At 38.2% G+C, this 11643-nt stretch overlaps 2 long non-coding RNA genes across 2 annotated transcripts in view; both read left to right on the forward strand.

The window, feature by feature from the left end:
- The first annotated feature begins 3309 nt into the window (after positions 1 to 3309).
- LOC128250808 (uncharacterized) lies at positions 3310 to 7381 on the forward strand. Its single transcript, XR_008266791.1, has 2 exons — positions 3310 to 6000; positions 7211 to 7381. It is a non-coding gene; the product is annotated as an uncharacterized LOC128250808 (long non-coding RNA).
- A 3241-nt stretch (positions 7382 to 10622) lies between these two features.
- LOC128250754 (uncharacterized) overlaps positions 10623 to 11643 on the forward strand; it is a 296412-nt gene continuing 295391 nt past the window's right edge. The window contains exon 1 of the long non-coding RNA XR_008266739.1: positions 10623 to 10815. This is a non-coding gene — a long non-coding RNA (uncharacterized LOC128250754). The remainder of the gene's footprint in view (positions 10816 to 11643) is intronic.

An 11643-nucleotide genomic window follows, 5' to 3' on the forward strand; every position in this document is an offset into this window, starting at 1 on the left:
TTTAAATATTTAAATACTTAAAAATCTAAACACTTGAATCATCATCATCCTTCTCCTCCTCATCATCATCGTTGTCATCTTCATCATCCATCATCATCATCATCGTCATCATTGTTGTCATCATCATCGTCATCATTGTTGTCATCATCATCATTGTTGTCATCATCATCATCATCACCGTCTTTATCACCGTTGTCATCATTGTCACTATCATCATTTAACATCCACTTTCCTATGTTTCCATGGCAAATTTTTCTATAGCTGGATGCTCTTCACGTCACTCACTTTCACGGATGGTAATTTTCTCCCTAACATTACTGAGTTCAAGACTTCCTTCAAAATGAGTGTACATAAGGCTAACACTTGCTGATCGATGCATTCTTAGGCTGTACAGTGTCCCTCATGAAGTTAAGAGTTATCCATCCACCCATTTTCTCCACCCACTATTCTTGGGAGGGTTGTGGAGGTAGTGTCCTCAGCCACCTCCACCATAGGGTCCTTCCGTTTGCTTGGATCTTCCATCACCTTGTACTACAGTTGTTAGCTGAATCCCAACATGCAGTTGTAGTCAGAATACTTGCTGTGTCCTTTCCTGCCTGTCATGGCTTGGTAGTCTCTGTTGCAGCTGTCCATGTCACAGCTTACTGTCTTTACAACATTCACAGAGTATTGCATAACAGTCGTGATGTCAGCCTTTTGATATTCAGTGTGAATCATCATGATACAAGTAACTCTTTTCCAATATTCAGATGGTTTCTAGTGCTCCATGTCACCTGACATTTTCTCAACTACAACTTTAATCTTTATATTCTCCAATGCCATTGACTGTTCACCAACACATTGGGTTGTTCTTGAAAAAAGAAGACAAAAAAAATCATCAAATTTTTACCCAAATACCACATACATACACACAAAGGGCTTCTGTACAGTTTTTGTCAACCAAATTCACTGACAAGGAATTGATCAGCTTGGGGCTATAGTAGAAGACACTATAGCAGAAGACACTGGCACAGTGGGACTGAGCCCAAAACCATGTAGTTGTAAAGCAAACTTCTTAACCACACAGCCAAAAGTGTCGACTACATTGAATAATGTAATCCTACACATACAATACTATATCCACTCAGAAAAAAGGTGGGCGGAGAATGTTATGTTTATCAGATCCCAATGGAACTTAAGTTTGCTAATTCAGGGCTAACCTTGAACTAAACAACAACCACAACAACAACAGCAGCAGCAACAGCAACAATAAGTGGGGCTTGTGAAAATGTAAAAATATATATATAAAAAAAAATACCTAGTGAATGGTGTTTTGAAGGAAGAGTAAGAGGGGTGTTGCAACAATCCTTTGACATTTCCCTCCAGTTGTGACATATTGAACATAAGACAGATTATAAGGAATCTGATCATGTTTGCTAATTATATTGATCTTTAAACCTATTGATGCCAACGAAGAAATAACATTGCACATCCTGTTTAAAGATAATCAAAAGCAGAAAGAAGGTTCTGGAAGTGAAACAGATACCAGGAGTCTTCAAATATTTGTTGCTGCTGCTGCTGTTGGCTGATTAATTTGTTACCTTTCCATCTATTTCCCACCTGATGTATTATATATAATCTAAGACTACATGCATATCCCTTTTATCCTTGATCTTTTTCTTCTTTCAGCCATTAGACTGCGACCATGCTGGGGCACTGCCTTGAAAAATCTTTAGTTGAATGAATCAACCTCAGCACTTTTTTTTCAGCCTAATACTTATTTAGTTATCTCCTTTGCCAAACTGCTATGTTACGGGGATGTAAACACACCAACACTGGTTGTCAAGGGGTGGTGGGGGACAAACACAGACACCCCCCACATACACACACATGACAGGCTTCTTTCAGTTTCCATCTACCAAATCCACTCACAAGGCTTTGGTCAGCCCAAGGCAATAGAAAAAGACACTTGCCCAAGGTGCTATGCAGTGAGACTGAACCTGGAACCACGTGGCTGGGAAGCCAGTTTCTTACCACACAGTCAGAGAAACATTCATATATTTCTAAAAACAGAAGTTAATGATGTTTGAAGGAGATTTTGGTTGCAGTTTTAGTGCTTATTTGTTTTAGCATAAGAACAGCAGAAAAGTTTGTGGAATTCTAAAAGGGGTTTTTCTGAAGCAGATCCACAAAAAGCAGATAATAGTGCATTTGCAACAGTATTAAGGAATCCAAGATGATTTCATAATGAAATGGAGTGAGATCTAATCAGCTATTTGATAGTCTGTCATTTTTAATCTTACTTTTTGTGTTTTATAAAGAATCTCACACACTGAACAATCTACGAAGAAAAAAAAAAAAAAGAAAAAAGACATAAGAACGTACATTTCCAGAGCTTTTTGAAACTGTTTTACTTCATAAAATATTTAATTCAGTGTCATCTATTTGCCTTGGGTTATGTTATGCTGATGATTTGAAATAAGGATGAAATAGCACTATATATGGTTACTTACAACTATAAAATTTATGATCTTTATAATGAATAGGAAAAAATGAAATAATTAAATATATATATTCCATGAATCTTCTTCATTAGACTTCAATTTTAAAATTTAAACTTCTCGCCCCCTCCAGCTAAAAGCTTTTTTCTCCCTTACAATAACTGCCATTAGGGTACACTATGCATACAAAATATTGGTTTTATAATTAGTCTCTAGTCATTTGTTTAAAAGAAAATGGTGCCACTTTTGAACTATTATTTAAGTCACTATTTCTGCTATGCAGTGATTTCTCTCAGAAGAATTTAGTGATAAGAGAAAAATGTACAACAGGCCTGCACGTCTGATTAATAGTAACCTGCCTGATGTGCTCAGAGTTGTCTATTTTCCCAGTAAATAGAATGCTTTCGTTTACTTTAGCCTCAACAGGTCGTATAATAGCTTTTTAATATTATTAATTGTAGCTTCTTCCCCAGAGAACAGAAACTAAGCATTGATTTAAGGTTTTGGGGATGTTAAAACCATGTTTTTCAAATGATCAACACTTATATAGTTTTGTAGGCTGATGATGTTTTCATTTTCTTACCAACACACGGAAATTGCGACTTCCACTATGTTGGCAATCGAAGTTTGCGATTCTCAGATACTGGCAGCGCCAAATATCGTTGTCCAGTGAATTCTAAACTGCACCAGCACGTCCAAGTCGTTTTAAGACTTCGGACTCGCAGCTAATGCTGCTATGGATCACACTACCGAGATGAGTGGATCAGTCTACAAATTCGACTTTTCCACCCGTAACAGAGACAGACAATACCGAGACCCCACCCCCAGAAGTCAACGAAAGACTCGATCTTTGTCTTAATCCAAGTGGTTCCTCTTCCTCACTCAGCGAAAGAACAGCACGCCTTAAGACATCGAGAGACTCGATAAGAATAAACGCGTCATCATCAAATTCTAAGTCAGCAATCTTAGTTTCACCAATGAGCGCTCTACTACACGATCAAGCCACCCTCCGGCCAAAACATTCAGTCTATGCAGACACTGAACAGAGCGGATGCGAAAATGGACGTACGGTAACTTCATCTAAATAGGCATATGAGTCTTCCAATTTATTTTCACAAATAAAAATTCTTATAACTCGTTGGAAACACGCAACACCATTTATAAAGCCGAAATTAAAATGTTTCAAATCAGAGTTTTGGTCATTTCTAAAATAATAAAAATGGCATCGGATGATTTAAATTTACGGTATATTCGTAATTATAGGTTTCAAACCGGCGACAGATTAGAGAAAACTCTGGGAGGGTGGAATTTTAGTGACCGAACAAACAGAGTCTGATTCGTGGACGATGCCACTGAAATCTATTTCAATTGTCGAATGTTTAAGCAGAAAAAAGAATTCTAAGAATAACGTCTATGCGGGGTGTCTGGAAAAAAAGTTTCAGAAAAAAGTCACTGAAAGAATTTTAGCTAGTGTAGCAAGTATATGTTCGCAGATTGCCTGTCTACCTTTAAGTACAGCAATTTGGTGGAGTATCAACAAGATCATGAATTTTCACATCGTTGGACTCACTTCTTTGGACCTTCTACCCCTACATCAGTTTTATACTGGCTCGCATTAGCCAGCCAAATAGCGCTTACATACTATTTTAAACTGTTTTGTATTTTTTCAAAATACTCGCATTTTGAACTATCTGAACTGTTTACAATGGTTTTCAACCATTTTAACGAACTTTTGGTTGTTCTCAGTCGATGCATTGAAAATTTCTATTTGACACTGTGTTGCTCATGTTGTTTTTTTACCCTTTTGCAATGCGCTTCCATTTTGTACATTTTTGTTATTACTATTTGTTGTACATATTCCTTCCTTGCTACAGTATTTTTCCTTTTTTTGGGTGTTTTCGTACCTTTCTCTCGCAGTCAATTTACTGGTCAGAGGGTATGTTCACAAATTGCCTACCTACTCTTACGCGTGTTGTCTGCAAGTAATCACATGACCTGGTCACGTAATGGTCGATTCCTTCTAGATTTACGCAGGCTATCATCCCATCACGTAACACACCAGCCGAGCGCAGGCAAATTTAAATTTATTCGCTGGAGACTAAAATCAACTTTAAAAAGAGGCTTTGCTCCCGTTTTTCTCCATTGTGGTGTGTAGGCATGGGCGAGTTCGGATCTCGGCAAAGAAGTAGCATTGGCGCATTCGTCTGCTCATGTCTTCCAGCAGAAGCCATGTCACGTATTTGTTTTCCTGTTCTACACCACATACATCAAGTTCGAACTACCTGAGAAACCAACATGTATATTTTCTGACAGTATCATTCATGCTATAACAACCTTTGCTGTACCTTCCATTAGGCGTTGAAATTAAATGTGGCCGTAAATTGCAATTCTTGTCTTCCTATTTCTTTTCGCTATTATACCTGACTCATTTGGAACCATGAAATTATAATGTTACCAGGGCCAGAGCACATTATTTCAACTCCTAAAATTAGTGACCGACCGACGTGATTTACTGTTGCAAGCGACGAGTAAATTCGTTCTTCGTGGAAGATAGATTTTCTTTTATCGGCGAAATTCTCTACATCTCAGAATTACTAGGCGAATGACTTGGTCAGAACTTTTACTGAACAGTCTGCTAGAGGTGTTCCTACCCGATAAACCTCACGGTTAATTTTTTTTTTCAACAATTCTCCATTTGCAAGTCCTTGCGTGCAAGATGTCGTTTCACATTCAAACACCACCTCTTCCTGCCACCTTTCACGCCCGTACAACGTCATTCTACTTTGCGAGATACTTTTGTCGTCTGCAATACAACATCCTCGTCCTCATCCCGTGTCATATTTGTTTTTTTTTGTTTTGGTCGTCTACTATTCGCTTCATCATACTTCAACTTGGCCATCTTTGTTCGAACTGCTATTGGGAAAATGTTTGCCTCTGCGTTGGAAATTCGATTTCCCCATTTCCCACGACCGAAGAATTGGAGAACTTCAAATTTTTTTTTCAATTGTATGGCAGTTTTTATCCTGTATTTTCGGTCACTCTTTTTCAGCTCCGATGTCAGAGATTATGTGGAAGTTAAATCTCTGGCCTGTTAAATCTCATGATGGCATCTTGAGGTAACTTCTCTCTACTGTATCTTAGTTCCGCATTCACGTTCAACTTGACGCCCTGTCATAGCAGACACCGTCATTTTCCGCATCTTCACTTGTCACCTTCACACAGCATCGCATCCATTCGCGCTAATTCAAATTTGACGAACTCTTCTCCAATTGCTTTTCATCGACGTTTTGGATTCCAGCATCTCGTCACCACGATGCCAGTAGACTTTTTCGCCGCCTGCCAAGATTTTATTTCAACCTTGTTACCCTGTGGGAGATTCATGTCCCATTTCGCCACCAGCAAGTTACACCAACCAACTACTTATGATCAATTTTTCGCACCACCGCAAGCTCATTACGAACTTTCAGTTTGGCTTGTCATCGCAGTCATTTCTCCATTTCGTTTGACAAATGAACGACCAGTATGTATCTATTTATATCTTTTCTGCTCAACGAAAATACATTTTTTCCATGCTTTTTTGCCTTGTTTCTAGCCAGCAACTTTCATCTCCAAGACATTATATGTGTTACGCGTATATGGTTTAAGCGCGTACATTTTCTCATTTTTCTTTTCCAACTTACTCTAATTAGTCAACAGTTACCGCTTCATATCTTACTTTATGTATACCTGTACTCATCTTCTTGTGTCATTTCCTTCTCATACGAAGTCACAAGAATTTTCTCGTTGTGTTTTACTTCTATAGAAAAATTATCCTACCTTATACTATGACGTTGCTTTGCACACTACTGATTATATTGACTTTCAGCAATCTGGTGGAGCATCAACAAGATCATGAATTTTCGTATCATTAGACTCACTTCTTTGGACTTTCTACCCCTACATCAGTCTTATACTGGCCCGCATTGACCAGCCAAATAGCGCTTACATACTATTTTAAACTGTTTTGTATGTTTTCTAAAGACTCGCATTTTGAACTGTCTGAACCGTTTTCAGTAGTTCTCAACCATTTTTAACGAATTTTTGGTTATTCTCAGTGGGTGTATTGTCAAAAAAATTTTATAGGGGGAATCGCTTGACCCCCACCTCCCCAATTTTTTTTTCTTTTTTTTTTTTTTTTTTTTTTTTTTTTTTGGCGGTTTTTATTTTTGATATTGTGTTCTACATGTCCAGGTCGTACGAATAGCCCCCCCCCCCTCGCAACTTTAGATGTCAAAAAATTTTATAGGGGGAATCGCATGACCGTGATATGTAGAACACATTATCGAAAGCAAAAATCGCCAAAATTAAAAAATTAAAAAGTTACAGCGGTTTTCCCTCAGTGTCTAATCCCAATGTGCACCAGGAAGTTTATTTTGCAGGTAGCATTGACGCGTACGTCTGTTCTTGTCTTCCAGCAGAAGCCATGTTACTTATTTGTTTTTCTGTTCTACACTGCATACATCATCAAATTCCAACTGCCTAAGAAACCAATATGTATATTTTCTGACAGCATCATTAATGTTATACCGCATCCATTAGGCGTTGAAACACTGCCTCATGAAGATCACTGCTAGCTCTCACTGCGCACGCAACCGTGTGCTACCATCGGTTGGCGTGCTACAGAACTAGTCCGAGAGCTTTTTGATACTACCTCATATATACACGTGTGTGTGTGTGTTTGTTTATTCCAGAAACTCGATGTTCTGGAAAGGAAATGGTTAACATGGCACCAAGGAGTGGAACGACATAACACGGATAAATGATAAAACGAGATGCCCACAACAAAGATAACATGTCTGCAAGTATTTGAAGCAGGTCTCTGATTTTTTTCTGCTTCTTTTTTCTTCCACCAGTCCCAGAAATCTTGCAAAAGGTCATGAACGGTGCCGGCTTTAGAATTGGCACAGTCCTTAGATAAATAAAACTTGGATGTTCCATCTTAAAAAAAAAAAAGAAAACTACATCGAACCCCGCAAGAATTGAAGGATCTTTTCTGTTCGCGTCACACTTCTTGAAATTTTAAAATTAAGTGAAAATTTTCAAATTTGGTGTATTGATGCAATTTTTCACGCTGAATCTGGTGTTATTCACTTGCTCCAGAAAATGTTTTAGAAAAATGTTTCAGAGGTTTAAGGCGTGATTTTTACATAATCAGAAAACAAGATTTGGAAGCTGGCATTTTGTGCGTGATGACAATATCACGATGACAAAACATTCGACGGAAGTTTGCAAACTTTAAGAGCTAGATTTTTATTTATTAATTTATGGCTAAAATAAATTTCAATTCTATAATTAGAATACATCAATACACCAGAATTGAAATAACTTGGAACAAAATTAAGGGAACTGAAAAGTGTGAACCATACAGAAAAGGTCCGAGTTCAAACCAATAATTTTGAAGTAGTTGCGTATTGCGAAACCTGAAGCTTTAGCTTGCTTTGCAAATGTCTAAATCCGGCGCTTGTTGTGATAGTACTCTCTTTCCGTTGACTAAAGTATTAAAAAAAAATGAAAGAAAGAAACAGTCTTAATGAGATTTCTGTGATATTTTAATTCTTTATTCCTGAGAGAGATGAGTAAAAAAAAAATATATATATATATAACGAGCTGACAGGATTCGAAATATGAACATAACATGGAGTAATAAGTTTCATTTTTGTAGTGTATCTTTTCCAGTCAAATCATCGGTAATATGACATAAAAAAAAGAAAAAAAAAACGCCATGTTAGTTAACTTCAAAAGCCAACAAAATCAACCTACGGGTGATAACATATTTGATGTAGTAATCTCCACTCAAAAATGAAAAAAAAAAAAAAGTAATTCATCAAAATCTCTCACTGATGAGAACAATCATTTTTCTGATTGACTAAAGGAAAAAAGAAAGCAAGGAGCGGAAGGCTTCCTTGGAAAGTTAATTAGTTTAATTAAATTAAAAATGGCATTGGTGAGTATGTGTGTGTGTTTAACACTATGGAGATAACTCTGGCTATGAAATATTGGTTTCAAATTTTGGTATAAGGTCAGCAAGCGCGGGGGAAGGGGTAAGTTCAGTACATCGATCCCCTCCAGTTCTCAACTGGTACTCGTTTTATCGATCTCGAAAAAATGAAAGACAAAGTTGACCTCGGCGGAATTTGAACTCAAAACTTAAAAATGGACGAAATGCTGATAGGCATTTTGCCCGGCGTGCTAACGAATCTGCCATATCGCTGACTTTCTGGATATGAAATATTGTCTAACTGATACTTTAGGCCTAAAACCGGACATTCACAGCATTTCGCGAGAAGCCCCCCCCCCCGCATAAGACATCTCGTCACCGGGCGGACCGCACTACAAAAAATATTCGAGACAATTTTTCTTTAGGTGTGCTATTCAGAATGTCTTGCGGGTCGCCTTTTTGCTCATGACTGATGTGGGCCGTCAGTAAGGAAATTTCTATGTTGTCACTCGACCTGCTTGAACTAGTAGTCAAATCTCCCTCAGCTCGTACCCAGCTGTCTTCATGAAAGGAATGACACATTGGATAATGGTAGGCCTAGATACATTATGCCTTAGAAACAGAGACGAAACGTTTACTGTGAGCATACTTTTGATTATAGATCCTTCTGCAAGAATAACAATCCCAGAAGGAAAGACAAAATAAACACACCAAGACAATATTTAAGCTGTGTTATCGGGACTAGGGTAAAGGGTAAAGACCTCCTTTGGTCATGACTGACCATGGGATTGCACCTGGAAAGTTACCCTCCGAGGCACAAGTCCGGGCAAGGTTATTTATGGAAGACCAGCAGTTGCCCACGAATACCAGCCTCCCCTCTCCATACCACCAATGTTATCCAAAGGAAAGGCAAAGGCCGATACAGCTTGGCACCACTGACGATGTTGCAACTCATTTCTACAGTTGAATGAACTGGATTAACATGAAATAAAGTGTCCTACTCAAGAACACAACAAACGGCTCGGTCTAGGAATCGAACTCACTATGTTATGATTGTGAGCCTGACGCTCTAACCACTGAGCCATGCACCTTTGCGACTACTGATTGACAAAAGTTCTCTGTCCTAAACTCAGTTGACCCAATAGTTAAGTTTGCACCACTGTGTGGCACTTCGGGCAAGCGCCTTCAGCTACAGTCCCGGTTCGACCAGAAATCGTTTTGAGTAGATCTGGTTGACCAGAAACTAGGAGTGGCTTTGTGGAAAGAAGTTTACTTCTCATCCACATGGTTCCGGGTTCAGTCTCACTGCCTGACACATTGGATAAGTGTCTACTTTAGTACCACGCCAGCCAAAGCCTTGTGAGCGGATTTTATAGACAGAAATTGAAAGAAGCTAGTCAGGTGTGTCACTGTCTCTTCGTCTTAACATCGCTTTACAGTTGTAAACGAGTGACACCGTCGTGCAAGTGGCGTCCTTCGGTTCCAGACTTCAGTGAGAACATGTTTGATAATGGAGAAATGTTATCTTGCTTGGAAACAGGCGAGGAGTGGCGACAGAAAGCGCATTCAGACGGAGAAAAATCAGCTTCAGCAAATTCCGTCCGACCCAGATCAGGTTTAGCAGACAAGAAAAATACTCAAACCAAAATGAAGACAAGCTCCCATTCCTCACTATCGCAGGTGTAGCTATGTGCTCAGAAACTTGCTTCCTGACCTCATGGTCCTAGGTTCAGTCCCACTGCGTGGCACCTTGGGCAAATGACTTATATTATGGCCTCGAGCCGCTCAGTTCCTGGGGTCGATTTGTTCGTGTAAAACCTTTCAAGGCAGTGCCCCAGTATGGCCGCAGTCACACGACTAAAACAAAGTTAAAATGAAAGCACTGTCATCACCATCACCGCAGCTAACAAAAAACAAAATCAAAAGAAAACAAAAAAAAAGAAGAGTACCACCCACGCAGACTACATGAAAATATACATAAAAAAAAATCCAGCAACACTGAAACAATCGCGACGATCGATCTGTGGGACTGGCTTGAGAAAAGCAAAAAAAAAAAAAAAAACTAACAAAAAGCTCAAAAATACAACTATGGGAGATAACCGCTTCGTACGATATGATGTCAGTGACCTCCCTTGGCATGCTTACGAGCATGCGCATCTGTAGTCACACAGCCATGTTGAATAACAGACGCCTTTTGTTTTGGTGATGTTTTATCGTGGATATGGTTTATTACACTGACTGACACCTAATCGGCTTAATTAACTTCAAACAACACCTGCTTTATTTTTCTCACCTTTGTGATTTTTTTTCAGTGAAACTTAACATTGAAATACCTCTCTTAGGCTTTTTATTCATCAGGTAAGGACATAATTCTTTGAAGTTTCATTTATTATACAGATATTTTGGTTCCAGCATACCAGTTATATATATATATACATATGTACAGATATATATGTATAAATGTATGTAAAGTATGTATAGAAATATATGTGTGTATGTTTGGGTGCATGCATGTGTGTGTGTGTGTGAGTGTGTATGCGTATAGTGACGCCTGTGCGCTTATTTTTGTCGTCGGCTAAAAAAAAAAAAAACAACAACAACAACAGCCGTGCTTTCGACTACTTTCACTTTCCGCAAAAGCAGAAGACAGTTGATCTGTACTTATGTGTACACCCACCACCGCATATATATAGACACACAAACATCCATGCATATATATATGTATATATATATATTATATTATATAAATATGTAAATAATTTTGTATACACATTTCCATACAGACACCGTTGACACGCACGCACACGTTATAAATATACATAAATGCATATTTACATATATGCATGCATATATGTAAATATAATTGATGTGGAGGTTGTTAAAATAGATCATTGCGGATAAATTATTAGCGATGGAAAAAAAAAATTAAATACAAACTTTATCGTATTTCTTTCATTTATATTACGTTTTGTTTATTCCGAATACCCACCTACACGCGCCTTTCGTTGTGTGTATATATGCATGAATGCATCCACACACACACACACACACACACATATATATATATTCACACACATATACGCTGAGAAACTCTTCCGAAAAATGCATTATTATCGATATCCAGTTTACATATGTATTTACATAAAAACCTGTATATAAGACACCCTTTCTCTCCATCATATATAT

Source organism: Octopus bimaculoides, chromosome 25, assembly GCF_001194135.2.
Source record: "Octopus bimaculoides isolate UCB-OBI-ISO-001 chromosome 25, ASM119413v2, whole genome shotgun sequence".
NCBI lineage: Eukaryota > Metazoa > Mollusca > Cephalopoda > Octopoda > Octopodidae > Octopus > Octopus bimaculoides.